The 24208-nt window shown below is 43.4% G+C and overlaps 1 protein-coding gene across 1 annotated transcript in view; it reads right to left on the reverse strand.

Annotated features, from left to right (window-relative positions):
* Nucleotides 1–24208, reverse strand: part of grip1 (glutamate receptor interacting protein 1) — a 528142-nt gene that overhangs the window by 307581 nt on the left and 196353 nt on the right. The gene's annotated exons all lie outside the window — the stretch shown is intronic.

The following is a 24208-nucleotide window of genomic DNA, read 5'->3' on the forward strand; positions in this document are numbered from 1 at the left end:
GGAGGAGGATTTCCTGGAGTGCATAAGGGATGGTTTTCTAGACCAATATGTCGAGGAACCAACTAGGGGTGAGGCCATCTTAGACTGGGTTTTGTGTAATGAGAGAGGATTAATTAGCAATCTCGTTGTGCGAGGCCCCTTGGGGAAGAGTGACCATAGTATGGTGGAATTCTACATTAGGATGGAGAAGGAAACAGTTAATTCAGAGACCATGGTCCAGAACTTAAAGAAGGGTAACTTTGAAGGTATGAGGTGTGAATTGGCTAGGATACTTAAAGGGTTGAAAGTGGATGGGCAATGGCAGACATTTAGAGACCGCATGGATGAACTACAACAATTGTACATCCCTGTCTGGCGTAAAAATAAAAAAGGGAAGCTGGCTCAACCGTGGCTATCAAGGGAAATCAGGGATAGTATTAAAGCCAAGGAAGTGGCATACAAATTGGCCAGAAATAGCAGCGAACCCGGGGACTGGGAGAAATTTAGAACTCAGCAGAGGAGGACAAAGGATTTGATTAGGGCAGGGGGAAAAAAAAAAGTGTACGAGAGGAAGCTTGCAGGGAACATTAAAACGGAATGCAAAAGCTTCTATAGATATGTAAAGAGAAAAAGGTTAGTAAAGACAAACGTAGGTCCCCTGCAGTCAGAATCAGGGGAAGTCATAACTGGGAACAAAGAAATGGCAGACCAATTGAACAAGTACTTTGGTTCGGTATTCACTAAGGAGGACACAAAAAACCTTCCGGATATAAAAGGGGTCAGAGGGTCTATTAAGAAGGCGGAACTGAGGGAAATCCTTATTAGTTGGGAAATTGTGTTGGGGAAATTGATGGGATTGAAGGCCGATAAATCCCCAGGACCTGATGGTCTGCATCCCAGAGTACTTAAGGAGGTGGCCTTGGAAATAGCGGATGCATTGACAGTCATTTTCCAACATTCCATCGACTCTGGATCAGTTCCTGTGGAGTGGAGGGTAGCCAATGTAACCCCACTTTTTAAAAAAAGAGGGAGAGAGAAAACAGGGAATTATAGACCAGTCAGCCTGACATCGGTAGTGGGTAAAATGATGGAATCAATTATTAAGGATGTCATAGCAGTGCATTTGGAAAGAGGTGACATGATAGGTCCAAGTCAGCATGGATTTGTGAAAGGGAAATCATGCTTGACAAATCTTCTGGAATTTTTTGAGTATGTTTCCAGTAGAGTGGACAAGGGGGAACCAGTTGATGTGGTGCATTTGGACTTTCAGAAGGCTTTCGACAAGGTCCCACACAAGAGATTAATGTGCAAAGTTAAAGCACATGGGATTGGGGGTAGTGTGCTGACGTGGATTGAAAACTGGTTGGCAGACAGGAAGCAAAGAGTAGGAATAAATGGGTACTTTTCAGAATGGCAGGCAGTGACTAGTGGGGTACCGCAAGGTTCTGTGCTGGAGCCCCAGCTGTTTACATTGTACATTAATGATTTAGATGAGGGGATTAAATGTAGTATCTCCAAATTTGCGGATGACATTAAGTTGGGTGGCAGTGTGAGCTGCGAGGAGGATGCTATGAGGCTGCAGAGTGACTTGGATAGGTTAGGTGAGTGGGCAAATGCATGGCAGATGAAGTATAATGTGGATAAATGTGAGGTTATCCATGTTGGTGGTAAAAACAGAGAGACAGACTATTATCTGAAAAGGTGACAGATTAGAAAAAGGGGAGGTGCAACGAGACCTGGGTGTCATGGTACATCATTCATTGAAGGTTGGCATGCAGGTACAGCAGGCAGTTAAGAAAGCAAATGGCATGTTGGCCTTCATAACGAGGGGATTTAAGTACAGGGGCAGGGAGGTGTTACTACAGTTGTAAAGGGTCTTGGTGAGGCCACACCTGGAGTATTGTGTACAGTTTTGGTCTCCTAACTTGAGGAAAGACGTTCTTGCTATCGAGGGAGTGCAGCAAAGGTTCACCAGACTGATTCCCGGGATGGTGGGACTGACATATCAAGAAAGACTGGATCAACTGGGCTTGTATTCACTGGAGTTCAGAAGAATGAGGGGATCTCATAGAAACGTTTAAAATTCTGACGGGTTTAGACAGGTTAGATGCAGGAAGAATGTTCCCAATGTTGGGGAAGTCCAGAACCAGGGGTCACAGTCTAAGGATAAGCGGTAAGCCATTTAGGACCGAGATGAGGAGAAACTTCTTCACCCAGAGAGTGGTGAACCTGTGGAATTCTCTACCACAGAAAGTTGTTGAGGCCAATTCACTAAATATATTCAAAAAGGAGTTAGATGTAGTCCTTACTACTAGGGGGATCAAGGAATATGGCGAGAAAGCAGGAATGGGGTACTGAAGTTGCATGTTCAGCCATGAACTCATTGAATGGTGGTGCAGGCTCGAAGGGCCGAATGGCCTACTCCTGCACCTATTTTCTATGTTTCTATCCCTTAGGCCTGGGATAGGGTCGTCGCCCGGAGACAGGACGTGCTGCAAGGGTCAGGAGCTACTGCGCACGCGCGCTGCTGCCGGTTCTGTTTTTGGCGCAGGGCTGTAGCTCCACCCCCAGCAGCTCCTGCTGTGCGGCGGCGAGCTGGAAATGGGCCTACAGATGTCGGAGAATCGCGAGGTAAGTATTCGGCGCAATTTTTGTTCTACAAATTAGGCGGGCCTCTCCGATGTGCGCCATTCTAGCGGGGGTCCAAAACTTGAGCCCTTCGAGAGGTGATCTTATCGAAACGTAGAAGATTACGAGGGGGCTTGACAAGGTGGATGCAGAGAGGATGTTTTCACTGATCGGGGAGACTAGAACTCGGTGGCATAATCTTAGAATAAGGGGCCGCCCATTTAAAACCGAGATGAGGAGGAATTTCTTCTCTGAGGGTTGTAAATCTGTGGAATTCGCTGCCTCACGGAGCTGTGGAAGCTGGGTCACTGAATAAATTTAAGATAGAGATAGACAGTTTCTTAACTGATAAGGGAATAATGGGTTATGGGGAGCGGGCAGGGAAGTGGATGAGAGTCCATGATCGGATCAGCCATGATCATATTAAATGGCAGAGCAGGCTCGAGGGGCCGTATTGCCTACTCCTGCTCCTATTTTTTAATGTTCTTATGTCACGGAGGTGGAAGGAGGCGGTCTTAGTAATGGCTTAGTATGTGGACAGAAGCTCACCTTGGGGTCAAATCTGATTCAGCCTTAGACAGTTGCCAGGCAGAGGGATGGAATCGGTGGCTAGGGAACGAGTTTGTGCCGGGGTCCGAAGACAATGACTTTGAACTTCCCAATATTTAGTTGGAGGAAATTTCTGCTCACCCAGTAATCAATGTCGAACAAGTGTGACAATGCAGAGACAGTGGAGGGGGTCAAGAGAGGTGGTGGTAATGTATAGTTGGATATTGTCAGCATACACATGGAAATGGATGCTATGTTTTTGGATTGGATGTGGTAGCATAGTAGTTATGTTACTGGACCAGGAATCCAGAGGCTTGGACGAATGATTCGGAGACAGAAGTTTAAATCCCACCACAGCAGCTGGGGAATTTAAATTCAGTTAATAAAATAATTCTGGAATTTTTTTTTAAAAGCTTGGTGAACCTTATGCTAAACATCAGTAAGACAAAGGTCTTCCACCAGCCTGTCCTCGCTGCACAGCACTGCCCCCCAGTCATCAAGATGCACGGCATGGCCCTGGACAACGTGGACCACTTCGCTTATCTCGGGAGCCTCCGACCAACAAGAGCAAGCATTTGACGACAAGATCCAACATCGCTTCCTGTGTGCCAGTGCCGCCTTCGGCCGCCTGAGGAAAAGAGTGTTTGAAGACCAGGCCCTCAAAACTGTCACCAAGCTCATGGTCTACAGGGCTGCAGTAATACCCACCCTCCTGTATGGCTCAGAAACATGGATCATGTACAGTAGACACCTCAAGTCGCTGGAGAAATACCACCAATGATGTCTCCGCAAGATCCTACAAATCCTCTGGGAGGACAGACGTTAGCATCCTCGACCTGGCCAACATCCCCAACATTGAAGCATTGACCACACTTGATCAGCTCCGCTGGGCAGGCCACATAGTTCGCATGCCAGACAGAAAACTCCCAAAGCAAGCGCTCTACTCGGAACTCCTTCACGGCAAACGAGCCAAAGGTGGGCAGCGGAAACGTTACAAGGACACCCTCAAAGCCTCCTTGATAAAGTGCAACATCCCCACTGACATCTGGGAGTCCCTGGCCAAAGCCCCCCCCTAAATGGAGGAAGTACATCTGGGAGGGCACTGAGCATCTCGAGTCTCGTCGCCGAGAACATGCAGAAATCAAGCGCAGGCAGCAGAAGGAGCGTGCGGTAAACCAGACCCCCCGCCCACCCCTTCCCTCAATGACTATCTGTCCCACCTGTGACAGAGACTGTGGTTCTCGTATACGACTTTACAGCCACCAAAGAACTCACGTTAAGAGTGGAACAAGTCTTCTTCAATTCCGAGGGACTGCCTATGATGATGATGACTTCTAAAAGAAACTACCTGATTGTCATTACAAACCTATCTGGTTCACTAATGTCCTTTAGGGAAGGAAATCTGCCGTCCTCATCTGGTCTGGCCTAAATGTGCTTCCATAGAAACATAGAAAATAGGTGCAGGAGTAGGCCATTCGGCCCTTCGAGCCCGCACCACCATTCAATAAGATCATGGCTGATCATTCCCTCAGTACCCCTTTCCTGCATTCTCTCCATACCCCTTGATCTCTTTAGCCGTAAGGGCCATATCTAACTCCCTCTTGAATATATCCAATGAACTGGCATCAACAACTCTCTGCGGCAGGGAATTCCATAGGTTAACAATTCTCAGTGAAGATGTTTCTCCTCATCTCAGTCCTAAATGGCCTACCCCTTATCCTCAGACTATGTCCCCTGGTTCTGGACTTCCCCAACATCGGGAACATTCTTCCCGCATCCAACCTGTCCAGTCCCGTCAGAATCTTATACGCTTCTATGAGATCCCCTCTCATCCTTCTAAACTCCAGTGAATAAAAGCCCTGTTGATCCAGTCTCTCCTCATATGTCAGTCCAGCCAATGTGGTTGACTCTTAACTGTCCTCTGAAATGGCCTAGCAAGCCACTCAGTTGTACCAAACCGCACTGTGGGAGTACCTTCACCACATGGACTGCAACAGTTTAAGGCAGCAGCTCCCTATCTGAAGGGCAATTAGGGATGGGCAATAAATGCTGGGCTTGCCAGCGACGCCCAGATCCCATAAACAAATAAAAAAAAAAGAATGATGTCACCGAGGGGCTGCATTTAAATGAGAAATAGAAGGGGGCTGTGTCTAGATCCTTGGGGGGACACCAGAGGTAACGGTGCAGGAGCAGGAAAAGATGCCGTTGCAGGTGCTTCTCTGGCTACGACTGAATAGTTAAGAATGGAACCAGGCGAGTGCAGTTCAACCCAGCTGGACGACGGTGGAGAGGAGTTGGAGAAGGATGGTGTGGTCAACTGTGTCAAAGGCAGCAGAGACTTCGAGCAGCACGAGGAGGGATAGTTTATCTTTCAGTCACAGAATGTCATTTGTGACTTCTTTACCCAGAGAATGGCGAGAATGTGAAATTCACTACCACAGGGAGTAGTTGAGGTGAATCGTATAGATGCAGTTAGATGGAAGCTTGTTAAGAATATGCAAGCGACGGGAACAGAGTTAGATGAGGAACAATGGGAGGAGGCTCAATTGGAGCAGAAACTAGCATGGACTGGATGGGCCGAATGGCCTGTTTCTGTGCTGTATATTGTAAGCAATTCTATGCCTATGAATCAGCACACACTGAAACTTTATTCTCCACACAAGCAGAAGTCCTAACCCCATGGGCCCACCCTGTTCCTATATCCCTTTATCTCCCCTTTCTTCAACCACCTATTCTTAAATGTTGACATGGTCTCTGCTTCAATCGCCGACTTTGGAAGTGACTGTGAAAATATTGCTCCTACTTTCCATTCTAAAATCGCTTACATTTAATCTGTATCCATGTCCCCTCAACCACTGTAACGAGTCTGCTTCTATCTACCCTGTTCCTTCTTCATTTTAAACACTTTTATCAAATCACTCCACAATCGTCTCTTTTCTAATGAAAACTGCCTCAGTTTTTTCAGGTGTTTCTTCGTATTTGTATTTCCTCACGTCAGGCAGGATCATCGTAAAATGGTGTTGTATCCTCTCTATTATCTCAACATTAGCAGTATAGAACCCAAAACTGCATGCACTATGGTCTTCCTAAGGTTTTATATAGATTCATCATTACATCTCAACTTTTATATCCTATACCTCTTGCCAAAAGCACCCACTTTTTTGATAGCATTATATCTACCTAAAGGGGGACCTGAACCCCCAAATCCCTCTGCTCCTACACATCATCCAGCCTTCTACCAAACTATAGTGCCACCAAGTAAAAAGAACATTGAGCAAAGAAAAAGAAAATTACATTCCCCCATACTATTCTGTTCATAAAGGAATAGGAAACTGCAAAGAACAATTGATAGCAGCTCAAAAATTGCCCCAGAACAGAGTACAGTATAATTATTTATTTTTAAGATGCTAATTAGCTAGAGCACTGACAGTATGGATAATTTAAATATACTAATTAATGATCCCTGACACATCTAATTGCTTGTTCTTGTATAAAAATAACAAAGATGCTGATCACAAGTAAACTGAAGTCTGTGATTACACCGAAGACTAAGTTTGTAGACTAGAGCTCCAAACAAAGCAGTGCCTCTGGCCAAACCTTGCCCATTAGTTAATTCTGGAAGGCCAAATGCGGGAATTCACCTCAAGCACTGCATTCACCATAAAAGTGCCCCGTATGGTGACACTGGATTTTAACCTGGGGGAATACCGCAGTATATTATCACTCTTCGACGATTCTTAAAGCAACAAAAACCCTAGAACCACAGGAGAGGAAAATACAACTTGCATTTCAAGTATTTCTTCCCTCAACCCAACCCCCAGTTGGGACTGGATAATGAAGAAAAATGTACAGCAATTCAGTTTTAACAAGCTACAGAATCTTATACTAAACATACATTTATCAAACACTTACTCGTATTAGGTACTGTTCATAATGGTCAACTGTTTTCACAATAATAAGATAGGTAACTAATGCAGCAAATTGCCACAGAAAATACAGAAATGTGGCTGTTGATGACATGAGGAGGTCTGGAAGAATTTGCACAACTAAAGATGAGACAGGAATACTACTATAAAGTAACAGCGCAGGACATACATTACATGAAGCGAGGCAGCAGCTATCAAACGTACACTGGGAAATGCCAGCCAGGATGCTACCTGATTTGGTTATAAGTTCCATATATAATCTGATCAACAAAGTCTTACTACTTGGTTTCCATCAAGGGACCTTTCACATACTCGCAAAGATGATGGCCACTGCATTATGGGACTTCAGTTGGCTTATCATGAAGGTGAATGTCAAGAGTCCAGTGACCACAAGTTTTCAAGTCATGCCTTTAAAGTCCTTCATTTTCCTTCCAACTGTCACCACCTTTGTTTTCACTGAAGATCCCAGAATAACATTCCGCAAATGTTGTCAAATGACTCATTTTCTCTTACAAAGATCCATATTTCCAATCTAGTAGAATGGTCGTTTGTGAGCTCTAGCCTCTCTTTTTCCGAGCTCATTTAATTATTTTCTCTTTAGAGTATCGCAGCAATAGAGCTATCCCAACATCTCTGACAACAGTCTATTCACATTTTAGGCACCGGAGTGGTTGGGAAGCACTCAACATGATGCCACAATCAATGAGGTAGCGGTGACCCAAAGATTATCTGCAGGGTCTACAATGTGCACCAGTGATAAGAACATAACATATGAAATAGGAGCAGGAGTAGGCCATTTGGCCCCTCGGGCCTGCTCCGCCAGTCAATAAGATCATGGCTGATCTGGTCTTGGCCTCAACTCTACTTTCCTGCCCACACCCCAGAACCCTCGACACCCATGTCGTTCAAAAATCTGTCTATCTCCACCTTAAATGTATTCAATGATCCAACCTCCATATGATCCAGCCTCCATAGCGCTCTGGGGTAGAGTGTTCCAAAGATTCACGACCCTCGAAGGAAAAAAATTCCTTCTCATCCCGGTTTTAAATGTACAGTACAACGACAGCATTTTCAAAGAAATTATCTGGTTTATTTACTCCTTTGACCTTATTTAAAGAGCTGCCACAGATCAGGATAAGGATAGATGGTTAACATTTTAAAGATTAAATTGTCCTTTTAAAGATTAGTGAACTGAAATGTTTGAGAAGTTTAACACGAACCATTTAATGCATTAAGTTTTCAGAGATAACCCGGCTTATTGCCATAACATGATTCACCTACTACATAACAAAGGTCTAGTGCACACACAAATCTTTTTTTGATTCTTCACTAGCATCATTAATACTCAGCCAAGCCTAATAATCACATCAATAGCTATTACATGGTGGAATGATTCTGACATTCTAAAACAAACTGCTATCAGAAATCTAATTCTCCCATCTCTGTAATGCTTCATCTTAAACAAAAGTGCCATCGTAAAAAAAAGTTAACTTATTATAAAAGCCCTGTACAGCAAAACCCTGCGGCTGAAAACTACAATGACCTTTGACAACTATGTTCAGTGTCTGGAAATATGTTTGTGGCATCCAATCCATTCTGCAACCATTCCATAGTCATGTCACCTTGCAATGACTTATTAAAGAGATTTCAAGGTCAGAGCAATGAAAATCCATATTCGAGCACAGCAGTGGCTAGCGTATGTTCAGCTATTTGCAAATCATACTTCCAATTTTAAAGAAAATTGGTACAGCACTTTACAAACTCTTATAATCAGAAATAAAATGCGAATGGTTTGCTATTTTCAAAATCAATCATTTTAATGCCCTCATCAATCCAGTCACAATAGCCAACACTAGGATGTGGGAATAGCTGAATGTATTTTACTTGCTGTGCTTGATTCAAACATCTTTCTTACTGATGGAAGCAGCAGCGCTGTAGCTCAATGGAGACAAAGGTTGTAAACCTTCCTCGATATCCAACCAGGGCATCTGCCCAACCAGAGCATCTGTCACACCAAAGCAAGCCTGTTGCCCTGGCTGGATCACTTCTTCAACCCAGGAAGCCCCCCCCCCCCACCCCTCACCACATTCCTTGGGTCTGAGACCTTGGCTGCATCCCTTCCATGACTGGAAACCTGCACTTACCATCTCAAAATGTGTCCCACAGGCTTCCACGTGCTCTACCCCAAATTCACAACTGGAGAGTGTAGGATGCAGCCCTCAGTGGCACTATTCAGTGCTATGCTACCCAAAAGGAAAGGAGAAAAGAGAAAAGCATACGTGACAGAAGTAGAAAAGATCAGCTGTGAATCTATGAAGGTGCCATAGGAAGGGGTGATTTAAGAGTGGACCAGGGTGTTGTGGAGGGAATGGTCCCTTTGGAATGCTGAAAGGGGAGGGGAGGCAATGATGCATTTGGTGATGGCATCACACTGGAGGTGGCGGAAATGGCGGAGTATGATCTGTTGAATGTGGAGGCTCGTGGGATGGAAAGTGAGGACAAGGGGAACCCTATCGTGGATCTGGGAGGGAGGGGATGGTGCGAGAGCAGAAGTGTGGGAAATAGAATGGACACAGTTGAGGGCCATGTCAGCCACGGTGGAGGAAAAAGACATATCGGAAGCACTGATATGGAAGGTGACATTGTTCTGTTGACATTGTTCTGTTGAATCTGTTCAGACAGAGAAACTGGGAGAATGGAAGAGAGTCCTTACAGGAAGCGGGGTGGGAGGAAGAGTCAATGTAACTGTGCGAGTCGATGGGGTTATAGTCGACATTGATAGCCTGTCAATCATCAGAAATGGAGAGAGAGAAGTTGAGGAAGGGAAGGGAAGGGAAGAGTCGAAGAAGGACCATATGAAAGGGTGGAAATTGTAAGCAAAGTTGATGAAATTTTCCAGTTCAGGGCAAGAGCAAGAAACGGCACTGATACAGTCATCAATATACCAGATAAAGAAGCAAGGAAGGGGACCCGAATAGGACTGGAACAGAGAACGTTCCACATAGCCCACGAAAAGGCAGGCATAGCTAGGACCCATGCAGGTTCCCATAGCAACACCTTTCATTTGGAGGAACTGAGTGGAGTTGAAGGAGAAGTTGTTCAATGTAAGCACAAGTTCAGCCAGGCAGAGGAGGGTGGTGGTGGATGGGAACGGTTTGGGCCTCTGTTCAAGGAAGAAGCAAGAGGGCTCTTGGGCCGTCCTGGTGTGGTGTGTAGGTATAGAAGGATTGGACGTCCAGTGAAAAGCAGACAGTTCGGGCTTGGAAACTGGAAATTGTTAAAGTGGCGAAGGGCATAGGAAGTGTTGCAGATGTAGGTGTGAAGAGACCGGACAAGGGGAGTAAAAATGTCAAGACAGAAAAAAGTCAGTTCCATGAGGCAAGAACAGGCTGAAATGATGGGTCTACCAGGGCACTCCTGTTTGTGCATCTTGGGAAGGAGGTAGAAGCTGGCTGTGCAGGGTTGAGGGACAATGAGGCCATGGAGGATAGCGCTCCAGAGGTCAGTGGAAAACGATAGCTTGATGTTTGGTGGTGTGGTCATGGTCCAGCGTGAGGTAGGAGGAGGTGTCAAAGAGTTGGCATTCAGCCTCCGCAAGGTGAGGTTGGTTTGCCAAACAACAGCGCCACCCTGGTCAGCAGGTTGAATGACAATGTAGGGTTGGACATGTGAATGGAGTGCTGCAATATCAGAAGAGGTAGCTTGGAGTGAATGAGGGAAGCAGAGATATTGAGACGCCGGCAGTTCCCAATGAAAAGATCTCGAGAGTGTAAGAGGCCAGAAGGAGGGGTCCAGGTGGAACGAGAATTTTAAAGACGGGAGAAAGGGTCCACTGTATGGGAGGGAAACTCCTGGCCAAAGTGGCCGTGGCGGTGAAGGTGACAGAAGAGTTCTGCATCGTGCCAAGCTCGAAATTAATTAAGGTGAGGCGTAAGGGAGTGGAGCTGAGCTTCAATACTGTGCTGGATGAGGCAGTTGCTATAATATAATCAGTTAACTTGCTCAGAAAAATGAAAATTTTTTAGTGCATTTTCCTTTTTTTTTCACCCAGATACAAGGCACAATATGGAGCAGATACCAAGCAAGTGGATCAAACTGAACATAAGAACATATGAAATAGGAGCAGGAGTAGGCCATTTGGCCCCTCGAGCCTGCTTCTCCATTTAATAAGATCATGGCTGATCTGATCTTGAGCCTTCTGAAAAACTGGAACTCTTTTGTGGTGTTAATTCTGCAAACGTATACTGTCTTGGCCTATGCCAGGGGAATCGTGTAGTTCCGAATTGCGGGTTTCTTGCCCACATAATATGGCAAGAATTTTTAAAAGAAATGGAAAGGTTGTTGTAGCTATGACTTAGGGTGGAGGAGTGTGTTCCTTGCAGAAGTTTTGCAGTCCAGATAGAAGTCTCTTACTAAGTTACGGGAGCGGAAATTGTAACAGTGAGCTCGAAAGCAGCTAATATGCACAGCTATTACCAAAGCAGGGAATGGCCGGGTACTGTGAAGAAAAGGGATGCATTGGAAGTTACCGTATGTGAAAGCTCTTGAACGGCAGCCTACAGAAATGTTGTTTTCCTGTACACCAGCTGCAGAGAGGTGAGTGACATAGAAGGAATTACTGGGAGTGGTGATTGTCCAAAGACTGTCCAAGCTCCTGCAGATGGCAACAACAGAAATAACTTGGCTCATTTCTGTGAAAGTGCACTCACGGGGGCCATACATAACATACCAGAACATGAGAAGCCTTTGATATCTGCTCCTGAGGGACAGATACATTTGTTCTGTTCTGTGAATTAAGTGGTTTTGAACCCGGACTCTGATGAGGACCTAGATTACGTGAATGTTACAGGTGGTATTTGCTGCTAGAATAGAGAGACAATTTTTCCAGTTAGTGGAAGATCAGACACATATTTGGCAGCAGTCGCAGAAGTCTTGCTGCTTCTCTCCAGCTCCTCGCTGTTCAAGGTTTCTGAACAGTGCTGCATTTGTTCATCTGTTGCGAACTACTTGGGCAGCACATATTGCAAAAATCTTTGAATAAAAAAGTCATTTATGAAAGTTGAGCAACATGGTGTGGTCCCAAGCCATACAGAACATAAAAAGGTCCCAGGTTCAGTTGTTGGTCCATTTTGAGTTAATCAATCTCATAAGAACATAAGAATTAGGAACAGGAGTAGGCCATCTAGCCCCTCGAGACTGCTCCACCATTCAACAAGATTATGGCTGATCTGGCCGTGGACTCAGCTCCACTTACCCGCCCGCTCCCCATAACCCTTAATTCCCTTATTGGTTAAAAATCTATCTATCTGTAACTTGAATACATTCAATGAGCTAGCCTCAACTGCTTCCTTGGGCAGAAAATTCCACAGATTCACAACCCTCTGGGAGAAGAAATTCCTTCTCAACTCGGTTTTAAATTGACTCCCCCGTATTTTGAGGCTGTGCCCCCTAGTTCTAGTCTCCCCGACCAGTGGAAACAACCTCTGTGCCTCTATCTTGTCTATCCCTTTCATTATTTTAAATGTTTCTATAAGATCACCCCTCATCCTTCTGAACTCCAATGAGTAAAGACCCAGTCTACTCAATCTATCACCATAAGCTAACACCCTCATTTCTGGAATCAGCCTAGTGAATCGTCTCTGTACCCCCTCCAAAGCTAGTATATCCTTCCTTAAGTAAGGTGACCAAAACTGCACACAGTACTCCAGGTGCGGCCTCACCAATACCCTGTACAGTTGCAGCAGGACCTCCCTGCTTTTGTACTCCATTCCTCTCGCAATGAAGGCCAACATTCCATTCACCTTCCTGATTACCTGCTGCACCTGCAAACTAACTTCTTGGGATTCATGCACAAGGACTCCCAGGTCCCTCTGCACCACAGCATGTTGTAATTTTTCCCCATTCAAATAATATTCCCTTTTACTGTTTTTTTTCCTCAAGGTGGATGACCTCACATTTTCCGACATTGTATTCCATCTGCCAAACTTTAGCCCATTCGCTTAACCTATCTAAATCTCTTTACAGCCTCTCTGTGTCTGCTACACAACCCGCTTTCCCACTAAGCTTTGTGTCATCTGCAAATGTTGTTACACTACACTCTGTCCCCTCTTCCAGGTCATCTATGTATATTGTAAACAGTTGTGGTCCCAGCACCGATCCCTGTGGCACACCAGCAGTGGTTTCAAAGTAACTTGCGGAGTTCATTCATTGAGTAGCCACGGTACAAATACCAAGATAATTGCAGGTTTGATTCTTGATTTGGACAGATTCAGCTTATTTCAGCTGGGGCAGAAATAAGAGCACTATAATTGGCCTTAGCACCTTAGGATAGTGAGAAGTACATTCATCAGAAATCTCTTCCCCAGCACTATCTAGTGACCCCTGTTCTAAGTGCTTATGGTGAAGATAGGATTAAGCTGGACGATGATGCACCCCATGGATAAACAGCCCAACAATCACCATCAAAGCTTACACATGCAAAATACACTTTGGCAAGGTACTGGAGGAACCAGTCAAAACAAGTGAGCACATTCAGAAAAGGTAGATTGATACAATTATTAGCCTCAGTTTCTGGACAAGGGGAAGTTAAAATATATCCATAATTATTCCTGCTCCCGATTACTATCCAGTGACTCCTGCACATGAGGACAATGGATGAAGACAGCACAAGGCCCATCTGTAACAACCCCCATGGTCAATATCCTGCTGACGTTCACACAAGAAATGACCACCTGAGCGTTCTCAACCAGTGGAATTACCAAAGGTCAAAAGGGGATGGAGAGAGAGAGAGAGAGAGAGAGAGAGAGAGAGAGAAAAAGAGAGAGAGAGAGAGAGAAAAAAAGAGAGAGAGAGAGAGAAAAAGAGAGAGAGAGAGAGAAAAAGAGAGAGAGAGAGAGAAAAAGAGAGAGAGAGAGAGAAAAAGAGAGAGAGAGAGAGAAAAAGAGAGAGAGAAAAAGAGAGAGAGAAAAAGAGAGAGAGAAAAAGAGAGAGAGAAAAAGAGAGAGAGAAAAAGAGAGAGAGAAAAAGAGAGAGAGAGAAAGAGAAAGAGAAAAAGAGAGCGAGAGCGAGAGCGAGAGCGAGAGCGAGAGCGAGAGCGAGAGCGAGAGCGAGAGCGAGAGCGAGCACGAGATTGAGATTGGATTCAAACACTTGGTGAAAAAAAAACTAGCATATTTTCAAATATGCATTCAATACGATTACTCAATTTAACATTAAAAAATTTAGAAATTGCGTGTTATTTAATTTCTCCCCTTCATCCCATTCTAGTGGTTTGTGGCTCTATGTTTAGGTCTTCAATTTTTCTCAACAACTAAAAGATTGTATCACAGCAGAATGCCTCAACGACTATTTATCTCCTGTCTAGGTCAGTGTTATTAAAGACTTCCAATAATTGAATGTTGAGAACTCCATTCACAGGGTTTCCAGCTAAAATTTACAGACTGCATTTCACACCATCTTTATCTGTCCACTTACTAATACTCAATAGCATTGTTTTGGTAAAGCCACTGGTAGCATTTAGTGGTAGAAAGTGTCAAACACTTTCTAATTCTTCTCAAGAGCAAATCTGGTTTGATGAATTTAAATTTGATTTTAAATTAAGTGAAATTCCAGAGTGTCATCTGAAGCAACCATGGAATTGAGCCTATTGTACAGAAATAAGTCGGATGATTTTGCCCAGTTAACTGGTGCTACTTCTTCTCAACTTCCTTACACGAACCGTGGCATTGGTGTCTTAAATACTGACTCTGTATTTTTTCGTCTTCTTCCATTCTGTCATCAATTTCCTCCCCTCCTCCTGTCCCAGCCTGGAGAAAGGTAGGTCGGGTGTGTGTGTATGTGTGGCCGGGGGTGGGGGGGGGGGGGGAAAGAGGGCGGTCGGGAGAAGGTACCTGATGCAGTTGTGGCGCAGGTTTTTTTCCCCCACCATTCCCACTTCCCCTGGCCCCCAAAAGTAAATAGAAACTTACTTTTCGGCCCCTCTTCGGTCGGACAACTGGCTAAAACTGGGCAGAGCGTGCATGGCCCTCCAACCAGTTCTGTCCTTAAATTCAGCCATGATCTTATTGAATGGCAGAGTAGGCTCGAGGGGCCAAATGGCCTACTCCTGCTCCTATTTCTTATGTTCTTTTGTAAAATGGCAAATCGGGATTCTATGTGGGTCACGGAACCCAAATTTGCATATTAAATAGTCCTTCCACCTGAAACATGCGGCTCTTCAGCCACTTGGCACTCGGCTCCTTTAAAGGGGGCGGCGACCAGGTGCTGAGAGCTACTTTCAAGCCACTACTGTTCAGTTGATGTGGGACGGCCCAAGTTAAAATCTAACCCCAAAGTAAAATACTGCAGATGCTGGAAATCTGAAATAAAGAGAGAAAATGCTGGAAACACTCAGCAGGTCAGGCAGCGTCGATGGAGAGAGAAACAGAGTTAACGTGTCAGGTCGATGATCCTTTGTCAGAACTGGCAAAAGTTAGAGATGTAACAGGCTTTTAAGCAAGTGTAGGGGCAGGGAAAGGAGGTAGGGGAGGAAAGAACAAAAGGGAAGGTCTGTGATAGGGTGGAAGGCAGGAGAGATGGAGACAAAAGGAGTGATGGTGCAAGGCAAAAGGAGACGGTAATGGGACAAGTTAAGAAACAAAAGATGAGTCTAGATAGGGTGTAAATGGAGAGAATCATCAACAGCTGCCATGGGAAAGTGAAAAAAACATAAGAAAAAAAATAGGGGCAGAGGTTATGGTCTGAAATTGTTGAACTCTATGTTGAGTCTAGAAGGCTGTAAAGTGCATAAACAAAAGATGAGGTGCTGTTCCTTGAGCTTGGCGGAAGTTGTAGCAGATGCATTCGTTATAATCTACCAAAATTCTCTGGACTCTGGGGAGGTACCATCGGATAGTAACGCTTCAGTTTAAAAAAGGGGGCAGACAAAAGGCAGGTAACTATAGGCCGGTTAGTTTAACATCTGTAGTGGGGAAAATACTTGAAGCGATCATTAAGGAAGAAATAGCGGGACATCTAGATAGGAATAGTGCAATCAAGCAGACGCAACATGCATTCATGAAGGGGAAATCATGTTTAACTAATTTACTGGAATTCTTTGAGGATATAACGAGCATGGTGGATAGAGGTGTACCGATGGATGTGGTGTATTTAGATTTCCAAAAGGCATTCGATAAGGTGCCACACAAAAGGTTACTGCAGAAGATAAAGGTACACGGAGTCAGAGGAAATGTAATAGCATGGATAGAGAATTGGCTAACTAACAGAAAGCAGAGAGTCGGGATAAATGGGTCCTTTTCAGGTTGGCAATCGGTGGTTAGTGGTGTGCCACAGGGATCGGTGCTGGGACCACAACTGTTTACAATATACATAGATGATCTGGAAGAGGGGACAGAGTGTAGTGTAACAAAATTTGCAGATGACACAAAGATTAGTGGGAAAGCAGGTTGTGTAGAGGACGCAGAGAGGCTGCAGAGAGTTTTAGATAGGTTAAGCGAATGGGCTAAGGTTTGGCAGATGAAATACAATGTTGGAAAATGTGAGGTCATCCACCTTGGGAAAAAAAAACAGTAAAAGGGAATATTATTTGAATGGGGAGAAATTACAACATGCTGCGGTGCAGAGGGACCTGGGGGTCCTTGTGCATGAATCCCAAAAAGTTAAGTTTGCAGGTGCAGTAGGTAATCAGGAAGGTGAATGGAATGTTGGCCTTCATTGCGAGAGGGATGGAGTACAAAAACAGGGAGGTCCTGCTGCAACTGTACAGAGTATTGGTGAGGCCACACCTGGAGTACTGTGTGCAGTTTTGGTCACCTTACTTAAGGAAGGATATACTAGCTTTGGAGGGGGTACAGAGACGATTCACTAGGCTGATTCCGGAGATGAGGGGGTTACCTTATGATGGTAGATTGAGTAGACTGGGTCTTTACTTGTTGGAGTTCAGAAGAATGAGGGGTGATCTTATAGAAACATTTAAAATAATGAAACGGACAGATAAGATAGAGGCACAGAGGTTGTTTCCACTGGTCAGGGAGACTAGAACTAGGGGGCACAGCCTCAAAATATGGGAGAGCCAATTTAAAACCGAGTTGAGAAGGAATTTCTTCTCCCAGAGGGTTGTGAATCTGTGGAATTCTCTGCCCAAGGAAGCAGTTGAGGCTAGCTCATTAAATGTATTCAAGTCACAGATAGATAGATTTTTAACCAATAAGGGAATTAAAGGTTATGAGGAGTGGGCGGGTAAGTGGAGCCGAGTCCACGGCCAGATCAGCCATGATCTTGTTGAATGGCAGAGCAGGCTCGAGGGGCTAGATGGCCTATTCCTGTTCTTATGTTCTTGTGTTTTTGTGTTGAGCTTCATTGGAACATTCTAAGAGGCTGAGGATGGAGAGATCAGAGTTGGAGTGGAGTGGAAAATTAAAGTGATCGGTGAGCGGAAGCTTGGGGTCACTCTTACGGACTAAATGGAGGTGTTACGCATAGCGGTCACCAAATCTGCATTTGGTCTCTCCAATATAGAGGAGACCGCATCGTGAGCAACGAATATAGGATACTAAATTGAAAGAAGTACAAGTAAATCTGTTTCACCTGGAAAGAGTGTTTGGGCCCTGGAAAGCAATATTTAACCCACTGTTTTTTATAGTGTGTCAAACACAGCTAAATTATTTAGAACATTTTAAAACCTGACTCTGGAACTTCCAAGTAACTTAAAAATCTACAGTTTATGTCTATGAAACACAATATTATTTACTGCTACAAAATGTTATTTTCAGATACAGAAAAGATTAGCTCAAGTAGAATAGTTAAGCTAAATTGCATAGGTTATAACACACCAAGGTTCTGGTTATTTTATTAATGTATGATTTTTAAAAAATATGTAAAGAGCTCCAAATTTATTATGGCTATTCCGATATAGCTTTTGTATAGTGCTTTATCCCATTCTCAAGACATCCCATAGTGCTTCATAGCTCATGGATTATTTTGGCAGTGCAGTCACTGTTATGTGGGTAACTGGGTAGCTAATTTGCTTATAGTAAAGACCCACAAACAAAAATGAAATAACCAGTGAATCTGTGTTCGGTGGTGTTGGACTCCTTCCTTAACAGCACTGTGGAAGTACCTTCACCACAGAGACTGTGGCGGTTCAAGAAAGCAGCTCACCACTACCTTCTCAAGGGAAATTAGGGATGGGAAATAAATGCTGCCCTTGCCAGTGATGCCCATATAGCATGAATGAATAAAAAAACGGAACGTTGGCCAGGACACCAATATAGTCTATAGTCTCACGATTCTAAAAGCTCTCGTTCACTATTTTACTATGTAGTGATAAAACCTGTTGCAGCCCACAATTTGAATGCAGGACGGTAATAGAAGAGTTTATGAAAATCTGCAAGTGATCACTTTATTCTGCTAAACAGCATGCGTATTCAAGATGGTATTGATCCCCGCCAGTAAAATGTTTTGATTTTGCTCCAGTTTCATGTATGCATCCAACTGTTTTTAAGATGAGTTACAATGATACGGCTTTAGATTAGAGATGGTATTAAAATCAACAAATTACACTTCCCTTTGATGTTAATGTCTAGACAGCTGGAATTCTTGTGTCTGCACGGTATAGCAAAGGCTTATTATGTAGGATCTATCACTGAATAATGTTTATCTGTAGTTACCCTTATGCCTGTCTCACTCACAAGACAAACTACTATGATGAACCATGCATGGAATACAATGAAGGAAAGTTCAAGTATTCTCAAAAATAGCTGTGCTGCAACAATTCAGGTTGGTCAGAAAAACAGACTGCAGGTACAAACATAGAGAAAGAACTATAATGGGGGATAGGGCAATCATTCAATTGGCACTGTGTACCACGGGAGCAAAGATCAAGCTGTTGAGGAAGCCATTTGAACCCAAAGGATTGTCTTCTCTAACTATCTGTTAGACCACAATGCCTACATTGTACAAAATAGGCTGTCTCACCATTTCTTAAAGTTGGCTTCTTACCAGTAAGTACATGCAAAAGGAAAGTAGGTAATCCTGGTGGTTGTCCTTAAGGGCCAGCAGCATATTAGTATGGCAGCGTGAGACGCAGTCTTAGAGCTTACAAATAGAGGTGCGTCTTTACAAGAAAAAATATTCATCACACCGAGTGCTTTGAAGGCGCTTTGGCATTTTAAAAGGTCATTTAATGCAATATGAAAAAGAATATTTATATAGAAATAATGTAGGCACAAAGATAACAATAATGGTCGATGACACTTCACTTAAAGAACAAGGGAAACAATAGGTATTCTGGTATAAATATATATACATATATAAATATATACTATTTTTTTAAAAACAGTTTATACAATTATGTATTCTGAATTTATAATTCCAGCATTAGTCCTAAATATATAATCAGGGCATTGGAGTTAAAGTCTGGATCCTAAACTTCTATACTATTGTCTCCTGGAATTGTCATAAAACCCCAATTGGTTGACTAATGTTCCTCAAGGAAGGAAACCTGTTGTCCTTACCCGGTCTAGCCAATATATGACTCTAAGTCCACACCAATGTGGCTAACTTTCAACTGCCCTCTGAATTGGACTAGCAAGACACTCAATTGTATTATCACCTTTTCAATGAAACTGGGAACGAACAACAAATGCTAACCTTGCCAGAAACGCCCACATCTAGAGAATACATTTTTAAAACATTTTAAACAAACACTAGATTTTTTTTAAAGTCGGTGTTGTGATACAGCACAAGATATTTTATGGTAATAGCTGTCATTCAAAGTTTGTCCAAGGGGCAAAGATACCATTATAAATTTACACTGGTCGAGTTTCCAAAAAATAAAAACAAATCTAAAGTGACCCAATTCAAATTCAGAAATGATTCTGGAACACATCACTATTTCAGTAATGCACTGAACTGGAATGCTCCCAACCATTTCAGAAGCACTTCCTTCCCAAGTGTACGAATAAAGCGCTTGATCGATTGGAAAGTACAACAACAGATCTGCTACATGTCATCTTCATCAGGATGACGTCTTGCTCGAATAATGCAATGGCATTTTTTTGGCGCTCGATACAATTTACAATTGTGCTCAGCAAACAATTCTTGGTAAAGGCAGCGCTCATTCAGACGTTGCATCCTGAGGCAATTGTGGGGTTGGGGAGGACTGCAATGCCAGAGTCTCGAACTCCTGAACTGCAATCCCAAGTTCAAACCTCCGTCTCGACTGAAATGCACTATCCTGCCTCCGTCCATACAGCAAGGTTTGCCAAATGGTCAGCAGGAGGCAGGAAGCAAATGGACAGAGGGAAGAGGGGCTTTGCTCTCATCCTCCCCCATAATTGCCTTAATGCACATCCTGTTTGGTTTGGCCAAGGAGCAACACGAACAATATTTATGGATTTGTCGGTGGCCTGTACCTCCTCATGCTATTCACCAAGGTCAATGAAGTAAGTTAACCTTGAAGGAAGAAAATAAGGAAAAACTGCACCAACATTATCTGCCCCACGAGAGAGTTGCTCTGAGTGCACAGCATCTGACAGCTTGTGTGTGTCGATTGGAGGAAAGAAACATAATTTCACTGTAATATGAAAAATTAGGGAAAAGCTGATCATAAAGTTATCTTGGCTATGTGAATAACGGTCACCCAGATTATATACACAGGTACAGAATGAAAAATAAATAACTATACTCAAAAAACACTAAATGCAGTATGTGTTGAAAGGTCATAAATAAAAATGTGCCCAATATAAACATATATTTCACAGAGACTACATTCTTTCCATCACTCGCTCAAACCTACATTTAAATCTTAAGTGGGTAAAACTGTATGTCTGTATTATATCTAGTTTGGGCTTGTTTGAATATATATTTCACATACAATCCAAAGACAAGACAGATGTCATAGGAAGTAACATTTTAGAAAAAAAAAGTTAAAAAATAAAGTTAGCTCTCTGGTTGCTCACTTGACAACTGATGCACTTCTATACAAACCAGAAATGTCCCAGGCTTAATTCCCAGTGTGCACTGAATTTAATCATCTCACAGTAGGTGCTACAATTGGAGCCGGTGCCCCTGAGCTAGAGATAAGGTGGAAATAAAAAATTAACCATGGTACCTACCCCTGATCACTATCCAGTGATTCCTGCTGGAGAGTGCCTGTACTGATATTTGGTGTAAACAAGGTCAGATTTGGCTGCACTGTCCCCCATGGTCAAATAGCCCATTGACATTAATGGTCATGGTTCAGACATGAAGTATGCTGAATTGGACAAGGGCTGGGAGGGCAGCCACAGAACTACATCTCAGCACCAGTCAGAGTCTTCAGGAGGAATATTAGAAGGATAAAACGACAATGTAAAAGGTCATTTTAAACAAAGCTTATTAGAATTGGGGGGGGGGGGGGAAGGACAGATTTGCTTTTATTTCGCCTCTCGCCTTCTTAAAACCTACCTCTTTGTGGCATGCTTTTAGTCACCTGCCCTAATATCTCCTAAAGTGGCCCGCTGTCAAATTTTGTTTGATAACGCTCCGGTGAAGAGCCTTGGGACATTTTACTACGTTAAAGGCGCTATATAAATACAAGCTGTTGTTGTTGTGAACCAAATTGGTTAAAGGGAGAAATCAACTGAATGTCTTCAAAGAATTGTGCAGAATCCTCGAAGCACCACATGCCATTTATTTTCAGTGGTTACCTCGGGCACTTCTGCCTGCTGAGAGAAGTCAAAGCTCAAACCCGACAGAGTACTTCAAGCACTGACGCCAAGAAGGACCCCCGCAGAAACTCTCTGCTTAATTATTAATCCGCAGCTCTGAATGTGAACTGGACAGTCTTGCTCATTTAACTCTGCAAATTATTCAAACCCATGCACACCTGAAGCCATCTGTCAGTTGACTAACCATCAACGCACGGGTAGTCCCTGGGCAGTGTACACGCGAATGGGAAACTGCTATTGTTCCAAAGGTATGTGTTGCACAGCAGAACAGGTCAGCACAACCCCAAGTGGTTTGCTGTCTTCTTCGCACACATTTTTAGCAGTTGTTAATGCAGGGCAGGTGGCATCAAATAGTTTGACAATAGTACAGTACTAAATAATCATTTGTTTTCCTACATCTCTTTACAAAGGTCGTTTGCTTGGTGAAGCTGGATTCCACGGGTCTTGGAGAAAACAGATGAAAATCTCATACTTACTGTGCAGTTGTTCAGAGGCATAATAATACACATCTTCATATCCCTCATGGTAATCCTCCTCTGGTCTGTACTTCTTGCTTTTCCTTCTCCTCGACCTTCTCACTTGCTTCATAAGGCTCAAAAATCGTTCCATCCCCGACACTTGTACCTTGTCAACCTGTTCACTGTCGAGGGGTGCTTGTCTGGCAGGAGCACAGCTCAATACAATACTACCAGAGCATGAGTGAGCAATAGAAAGAGAGACTGGACTGAGCTGCACGCTGCAGCCTGTCTCTTTCAAACTACAGTACTCAGGAGCAGTATTAACAAAGCTGTCAATATTTTAAGCAGCCAGTTCAAGCAACAGGGGCTTCCTTGATTAAAGGCGTCAAACCAAGACCTGTGAAAATACAAGAGAAATAGCCTGACTTGGCCACAAAACAGTCTAAAAGGGTGGAACAAAGTTCAAAAGAACTACTGAGAGGACAAGGAATCCCAGTATCGAGATTGCTCCATCCAGTGTCTCTCCTACTTATTCCATCACTGAAAGGGTGGGCGTGCATTCATTTCCACAGACTGCACCAAAATAAAAGGCAGATCAAATGTTAACTCAACTTGATAATTAAGTCCTTTCATTTACCGAACACAGTGCAATGTATTACAAGACGCTGAGTAGCAGCAGCAACCTTCGCCTGCCAAACAAGGCTTTCAGTCTTACAATAGGAGAACACACGCACAGCAAGCTAAATGGTTCAATCCAGTCCACACATTCGCAGCCAAGTGGCTCGGTGTTAATTCGAGCAGTCGGAAGGAGGCTCAGCAGCTGTTCAAACTGACACCTTAACCCACTGGCGCTTGTGTATTCAAATTGCGATTTGTTTGCAATGTTCAAGGTATTGCGTTGAAACTACAACCCGTCCATCAGCAGAAACAGACACAGGGAAGGTGCAGAATACCGAATGTATTTATTGAGCTTCCATCCGAGTTTCCAAGCGACATAGAGACACAGCCAAGGACAATGGGATCTTACTGCGTGCATTTTCGGCAGTCTGAACTGATTGAAATCTTACGGGGGGAGGAGGAGACTTCAAACTAGATAACTAGATAACTAGATAAAAGTCAAAGCTTTTTTTTAAATAAATGGAAAACTGCTCCAGGATGGCATCATTCTTAGACATGCCAGGAATTTGGAAGGAATGCAAAATAAAATTCTATTCCTTTGTCACATAGCAAGGCTTCATTTGCATAGAGCAGTCACACAGTGATTTAGTGCAGCCTTTTGTTAAACTGACCCACACTCCGGTGACCGAGACAGCATCTGTAGTATAGGGAGGCCTCTCCGAGATTTGGATTGCAATTCATCAAATCATCCCCTACAACTGCTGAGCAGGGTCTTCTGTTGTGCTGTGATCAAGATTTCGCTCTATCCAAACCCACCAGCAAGGCATTTTCGTATGAAATCTGCTTTGTCATCCCGAGGATCAAGTTCCCGTTTTACTTTCCAGTGGCAGCAAGAAGCTTAATCCGGTTCCTTTTGTCTTTTCCCAATCATAGAGGGAAAATCAGATGCAGACATTGTGAAAATATTTTAAAACCATGTTTGGAGTAAAAAAATATTTTAAAGACCTAGTTTGGGGAGACTGCTGTTTAGATTTGCCCAGTCATAATGAATGATCAGGTCACTCCCAAACTTGAAGAAAAATAATGCACACATAATTAAAAACCGGTTTCATGATACAATAACAATGGCATTTTCTTCCTGCCAGAATTGCAAAGAATTTCACGTGTAAGTAGCAAAAATAACCCGTCAGCGAAAGCTTTCATCACAATTCTTAAAAGGGTGCTGGGATTTTAATGGAATATAATTTTCAAAATGTATGATAAGACCACCAAAGACAATCCATCCTTTTCATGCTTAAACAATTGCAATAAATCTACAAATAAAACCAAGTAACACTTATAA

This window comes from Pristiophorus japonicus, chromosome 15 (genome assembly GCF_044704955.1).
Source record: "Pristiophorus japonicus isolate sPriJap1 chromosome 15, sPriJap1.hap1, whole genome shotgun sequence".
NCBI lineage: Eukaryota > Metazoa > Chordata > Chondrichthyes > Pristiophoridae > Pristiophorus > Pristiophorus japonicus.